The sequence below is a fragment of the Berghia stephanieae genome, unplaced genomic scaffold, assembly GCF_034508935.2.
Source record: "Berghia stephanieae isolate SIO BIC M18660-M18661 unplaced genomic scaffold, UCSD_Bste_1.3 scaffold3895, whole genome shotgun sequence".
Lineage (NCBI taxonomy): Eukaryota > Metazoa > Mollusca > Gastropoda > Nudibranchia > Aeolidiidae > Berghia > Berghia stephanieae.
Genome location: NW_027625172.1, coordinates 1 through 7,165, shown reverse-complemented (window position 1 = coordinate 7,165; position 7,165 = coordinate 1). Strand labels below are relative to the sequence as shown.

The following is a 7,165-nucleotide window of genomic DNA, read 5'->3' as shown; positions in this document are numbered from 1 at the left end:
CTTGATCTTGATAAAATTAGCAACCTTTTGACTGGGGATCGAACTTGAAAAAACCTGGTTTTTAATCGCCTGACATGGAAGGCTGATTTAAATTATTGGGGGGGGGGAGGAGGAATTAGTATTTTAATTTTTTTTAGCCCTGTTATTGTTATTTTCCACAAAATAAAGTAATAAAGTTAAGTAATTCGCAGTAGCGACAAATGTGCTTACAGGGAAACCACAATCTTGGATCTTTCCTTCACTTGATGTTGTGTTTTTGTTTTTTACTTTTTCAGGCAGTGTAAGGTGCCATTTTTCAAGCGTTTTGAAGAAGAAATACTCTGAGATGTCTTTCAGTGGCTATAGATCATTTCCTTTCAAGTACGGAGCTATGAAGTGAGTAGGCTACTTTGGCAAACTGGCTTGTTTATGTCGAATAAAAAAAATTATATGAGCACCTTATGTCATATCCAGTCCTACATCTTGTTTTAAGTTGCTTGTTGGCTTAGGAGCTATTGCAGGCTGTCTCGGGGTGGGTTTTTTAAAATTTATTTATTTCGACCTCCCATAGTGGACGATATTGTGCAAGCCATGGAATATTTGAAAATTGACTTTCGGAGACCAAAAAGCGGGGGATTTCAGTTCTGTCAGTTAGAGGTGTGTACTACCAGTCCATACATAGACGTGTCAATTCTCAGTCAATTAACTGAAATCAGTCAATTCGTCAAATTCAAATATTTTAAAAAGGGAAAAAAGAATTGAATAAAGAAAGAATTCATGAATCGTAGTCAAATGACTGTAAAGTTAATTAGGAATGTTCCACAGCGCTACGCATAGCTCATGGGCTGTTTATATTAACGATGGATATATTGCCAAGGCTAAGCAACGCTTTTTAGAATTGTCGTGTCTGAACACACCCCAGTGTATTTTCACACAGCCTTCGTGAAATTATTTTTTCACTTTCCAAACCTGTCGTAGCCAAGTTTAAGCCGCCGAGCGATAAATTTCACTGTTTCGTCTAAGCCAAAATTGACCACATTTACTTGAAGGACAGGAAAAGTATGAAAAAGAAAAATTCGAACACCGGAAGTTCGTTATGTAGACACCTTCAGATCGAAAGTTATATGATTGCTACAAGCACATTTCGATTGCCTCATGTTGTAAACAAACTGGTTGACCGTTTCTAAGTTTCTTCACTGATTGGATACCTAATTATAGGGAACAATGGTAATTAGCCTAATTAATTCCCGCACAAGTTAGTTTTCTGCCATTGCTTTGCTCAAGTGAGCTTGCTGTTTACCTTTCATTTTGATTCTTGGATTTTACCGCTACGACGAATTAAGAAGAGTTTCAGTTTCAGTCAATTTTTATAGAGCTCATTTACAGGTCTACATACATTTTTCAGCCATGAGGATTTTAATTCTGCTAATACATTTTACAAAGTAATTAACAACTTGGCATAGTTTTAAAACATGATTGTTCATCGTTAAGTGTCACTGTTTGTTCCAGTGGTACATAGAATTATCTAGACCTTTAATTTCTTAGTCAGTTGACAAATCAACCAGAAATCATCGGATGATTATTTACCAACGTCAATGTATACGACAGTAATTGGAGCATGTTTATATTATTATTACTTCTCTTTCTTTCTTTTTTTTTTTTTCCCACAGACATAATTTAAGATTTTTTAAAATATGCCCTTCTGCCACATCATAAGACTAAGACATGAAGATATCGTCTAGGCATTCTCTCTCTCTCTTCTCTCTCATCTCTCTCTCTCTCTCTCTCTCTCTCTCTCTCTCTCTCTTCTATGTGTGAGTGTGTGTGTGTGTGTGTGTGTGTGTGTGTTACGTTTTATACAGTTTTGATTAGAGGGGAGAATAATTGTTTTAACTTTTTCAGACCTCCCCAGATGACCAGTCCATATGAAATTGAATTGTGGTGAGGTTGATTGCAGTCTTCCGTCCAGTCACTTACCAAGGAGGCAAATGGTTAATAGTGGACTAAGCTCATGTTTGACCCTGTAAAAGCTGAAGCTTACCAGATCCAGGAGAGAGAATTTGAGAAAATACAGAGAGGAACTACCTCCTGAGGAAAAGGTACAAATGAAGGCAAAGCATGGTGAATAATTCAAAAAAGAGAGAAAGCAGGTTTGAATGCTTTTGATACTTCGCTCTCTCTCTCTCTCTCTCTCTTTTCTCCTTTTAAAAAAATGGGAAATGGGTGCCTCTGGTTTGTGTTGCATTTCTTTTTTTTTTTCGTGGTTTAAGTAACTCTAAAATTCTAGCACCTATCATGAAGAGAGAAAAAATGTCCTTCGGTTCATTGTTTCCAGTTTCACAAATGACCTTGCCACCTTGCAATACCAGAAATCTCCTTGGTTCATAGTGGAAGTCCTGGATGCAGTTTTTTATTTCTCATAGTGGATGGCTCTGTCCTCTATCACTATTTATCTTTTTCAAGCTTGTTTTCTGTCTTAGTCTTGAAATGAGATTACTTCATTCTTTCCTGATCTTGGTCAGTAGAGCATACATGCTGAATCTTACGAATTTTTCGTAATTTTACGAATTTTAGACAAATTTCATGGCCGAATAATAAGTTTTAGGGAAAATTACAATTTTTTAATTCTTAGTAATACTTTATGATAATATTAATAATAATAATGAGAAGAAGAACAACTACTACTGCTACTACTACTACTATACTACTGTTATAATAATAATAATAATAACTACTACAACTACAATAATAATGATAATAATAATATTGTGGTTGTTCATACACAATTTCAGAAATTACGAATTTCCTTGTCAAATTACTAAAAATTGACATAAAAATTACTAAATTTGAAGTTTTCAATTTGGCATGTCTGGTAGAGTCAAATGTATAACTGTCGTTTTGGGAGATGGTTTTTTTTTTTTCTTCTTGTAAATAATCTGTTATGCAGTGCAGCAGGGAAATCTCAACCGTGGGACAGGGCCTAGTTGTTCAAGATTTCTGTGTTGAGTATATTTTACAAAGCATGTGTGATGGTTAAATGCGGCATAACAGTAACAGGTGGCATAATGTGTTCTATAATATGAAAACAAAGCCAGCCCATAGCATTGATGGTTACACACTCAGGACTTGCCGTCTTTATCTATGAATCCGCTATCTAATCACTGTCGCTTCTCATCTCTCCCAGCGCCTCTCTTCTCACCCAACCTTAAACGACTTGCATATAACAGGCATTTTAGAAACCTTAAAAAGCAAAATGAAAACAAATGGTGTAAGTCAAATTGACCAAATGCATATGGTCAATTAAAGTTTGCACTTCCTCTTTTCTGGTTTAGCAAATGTTGACATTTGAGTTTCAGGTTTAAGTCTGGTGTTCGCTGTGATAATACAGACCTGCCAACCAGTACGATTTCGCGTATTTTTTTAGTACGATTTTTTGACCCAATTAGATACGATTCCAAGGGATATAGTAAGATTTTTTTTAAAGATATGTGATGTGAGTTATGTTGATGATACATTTGATGCATTGATACACACATGTCGTACACCAAATACTGTGTTTCTGAATGAATGATGCATCACATTTAGTACTATAGTTATCATTTCAGTTGCTTATATGATGCCGGTTTTCACCAATATTTTTCTCATACATTTTTGAGGATTTGCATAGAATTATGCATATATATAAGCTTATTTTATACTTTAAATAGTCTCAGACATTTAAGTTTTTGCCACTTATTAAATAGAAATTTCTATGTGAAAATTTAATTGAACCAATATCTTTGACTTTGAAGGCTTCAATTAAAAACTGTATTGCTAAAAAGCTTAAACATAAATGGGTTATTTCCTTTTATTGATAATAAGTAAAATTACTTATTTTGCTTTATAAAATTTATTATGATCTTTTTTCTTCTATATTATTTTGTACGAGTCTTGAATTACAAAGTGGGCAGCTTTAGGAATGGTATTTGGTTCAAAATGAATTCTCTAGAACCATTTAAGTATTTAACTTGTCTTTGCATATTACATACTTGCGAATTTCCTATCATTTGACCAAAGTAATAGTATTGGTAGTATGTAGTAGTAGTAGTGAATGCTCAAAAAAAAAAAGAGAGAGATATTGTCGGATTTCCGACAGTACGATTTTCTCTATAAGTGCTAATATATTATTTTAAAAAATTAATAGTAAAAATAAAATTCGTAACGTCAAAGAACAGAACCAATAAAAAGAAAATAAGACTTTTATTTTGTTCCTTGAAAAAATATTTTATTCCATTTCAAATGCCGACTTTAAAAGACAAGACAAAACAAAAGCTATAATATTATCGTGTCACCTACATGCTCCGCTAGCCGTGGATGTATTCACTGCCTGCCTACTGTGCCACAGCCAGCGAGAGAGGTCGCAAAGTTTGCGCGATTCGTCTTCACACACACACACCTAGTCAGTAAATAACGCACACACAAAAGTGTGTCGAACCGAACCGGAAGGTTTCTCTCTATTTTGCTACCGACACACGTGCATATCTCCGGTTCTTATTTCTCAGTCTCTATATTTTTTTGGTTCCGTCCAGATGTAAGACTGAAATAAATAATGCGAAATAATTGTTTTTCTTCGAAATATATATTCTACGAAAGCTCTCGCACCACCTCCTCTTCTTTTTCGTTGTCGTCGTTTTCTTCTTCTTCTTCTTCTTCTTCTTTCTTCTTCTTTTCTTCTTCTTTTTCTTTCTTCTTCTTCTTTCTTCTTCTTCTATAAGAATTAATCCAAATAAAGGAAAGAATCAGCGTAAACATTTAACACAAACAAGAGCGAAGTTACACATCCTTCAAAAGGGTAGGAATTGTTCTCTTCCTTTCATTTTACAACTAACTCAGACCTGGGCCCTCAAATAATTGGGATTTTTTTTGTTTTTTTTTTGGTACCATAAGATAAGGACCTTGTTATAAATAAGTAGGGGAAAGTGACATGATTTGACTGGTCAATTGACATGTCAGTGTCATATCTGTGTTGTGTCCATATTTTTGTCCTGTTGTGTCTATTTTCGCATGTTCAAAAAGTTGCGACAATTTTTTCACCAACCATTTACAGGCCTGCTCATTATAAATAAGTAGGGGAACGTGACATGATTTGACTAGTCAATTGACATATCATATCTGTGTTGTGTTTTTTAATTAATCCATATTTTTGTCCTGTTGTGCCTATTTTCATGTGTTCAAAAAGTTCCGACAACTTTTTCACCAACCATTTACAGGCCTGGTTTGGTGTTAGCTTTTATATAAATTTTTGTATAACTTTTTTTTCCACATGTGCCGACAAAATACACTTTTTAGGAACATAGAATACACTTTTCGTCCTGGGAAGGTTGGCAGGTCTGATAATAGTCGAGATTGGTTCTAAGATGATGTATTCTTGTGTACCACCGAAATAATTTTCCTATATAGCAGTTTCCCAATTCAGTGGATGAAAAACTTCCCTGACTTATACTCTTTGAAGCCTGCAGTAAGCAAATCTGTCATCTGCATTATCTGCGGCCTTAAATATCATGGCGATCCGCAGATTTTGGCAAATTTCCCCAAATTGGTAAAATTAGGCAAATTTTTGTAAAAAGAAAGAAGCATCGAAAACAAAATAACGAAAAAAAAAGGTATGAAATTGAGGAATGATGCAGCTTTGCCTGAGCCTAGACTCTAAACACCAAGGGAAGCTGCTCTCTACCAACGACGATCTTTCAAAATCTTGGTGACATCACTGCTCATACTTACATCTAAAGTCATACCTAGTCACTTCCATCATGGATCGTTTCCTTCGACTAAAGACTCAAAGGACTAGTTTTCCTTTACTACCATAACTTCGGTGATGCCTAATTTTTATTTTTTTTTTATTTTGGAGTAGTAAAGGAAAACTAGGCCTTTGATGATTCTGAGAGAAAGTGTACGTTTGGGATAGTCTGTAGGCGGTAGGTGTGAAAGTTTGATAAATCTGATACTGTGAATGACTATGACTGAGTTGAATGTTCGCCAGTGTAAGTGTTCTATTCCACAGTATGTGTGAGTGTGATTGTCTGAAATTTGGGCGCATAAATCGCATTGCGGTGCGGAAATTAATAAATGCAGCCTCCTTTAAGTGTAATAAGATGTCTTTTATATTTATTTTTCCACATAGCGTGTTAAGTTCGGATATTATTTTTCTGACTTTTCTTTTTCTTCTTTCTTCCTTCTTTTTTTTTTATATATATATATAAATATAGTTGAAGATTGTGATTATCTTTTCTCGATCTTTTTTATTTTTTTTTCCAGCTAAGGTTTGTTGAGAACGAGAAGAAAGGAGCTGTGACTACACGGATGATGGAAGGAATCGACGTTGAATTTCACAACAGGAGAGGAGAGCTAACCTGTCATCACAAGAAAGAGGAAAGGAAGAGTTCCACTCTTACATCTGGTCATCTGCTGTCCATCGTTTTTAAAAAACTATTAGGATCAGATTAGAACTTTCTTAATGGAAAGCATCTTATTAGGGCAACTCATCGTAAACAGGCAACTGCGCTTAATGCACTCAGGATAGCTTATATATCCTCACTGTCTACCAAAGGTTTGCTGGCTGTCCTTATAACAGTCAACAGTGTTGAGCGGTTGAAGCCACTTTGCAATAATGCAACCTTCAATGTCTATGGATTATAGTTGCAATCACGGTGATGAATAAATGCTTCCTAAGACATTATGGTGTCCACAAGAGCAATGTGTGAAAACTTTACAAACTAAAATAAGGAAATTTCCACAGATTGCGTTGTGTTGTGAAGAAAATTCTGTAATTCTTTTTTAGGTTAAAAGTGTGGAGTAAAGTTTAGTGCCAAGAAAAGACGAGGCTTATCGGGCTGCAAAACAGTTTTAGAAAATTCTTAGGGGTTTGTATACAGACCTGCCGATCATACCGATTAATCGGTATCATACCGATTTGCAAGACCTTTTTTTTGTATTTACAGATTTCCCGATTTACTTGCCGATCGTACCGATTTCCCGATCTGCATGCCGATCGTACCGATTTCACCAAGTGACCAAGGGCCCGCAGCCCTCCACCCTCTCTTTTACGTTTACTTTGTGCTTTACGTTGCACGTTAAAATTTTCAAGTCTCGTGAACTTTGACCCGTCCCGCGATACCTCGATAGATCACATGACGTAGCGAGCCTCTTT

The 7,165-nt window shown here is 35.4% G+C and overlaps 1 long non-coding RNA gene across 1 annotated transcript; it reads left to right on the top strand.

Annotated features, from left to right (window-relative positions):
- Positions 1-275: 275 nt before the first annotated feature.
- Positions 276-7,165, top strand: LOC144961738 (uncharacterized). Its single transcript, XR_013643262.1, has 3 exons — positions 276-375; positions 1,882-2,078; positions 6,274-7,165. It is a non-coding gene; the product is annotated as an uncharacterized LOC144961738 (long non-coding RNA).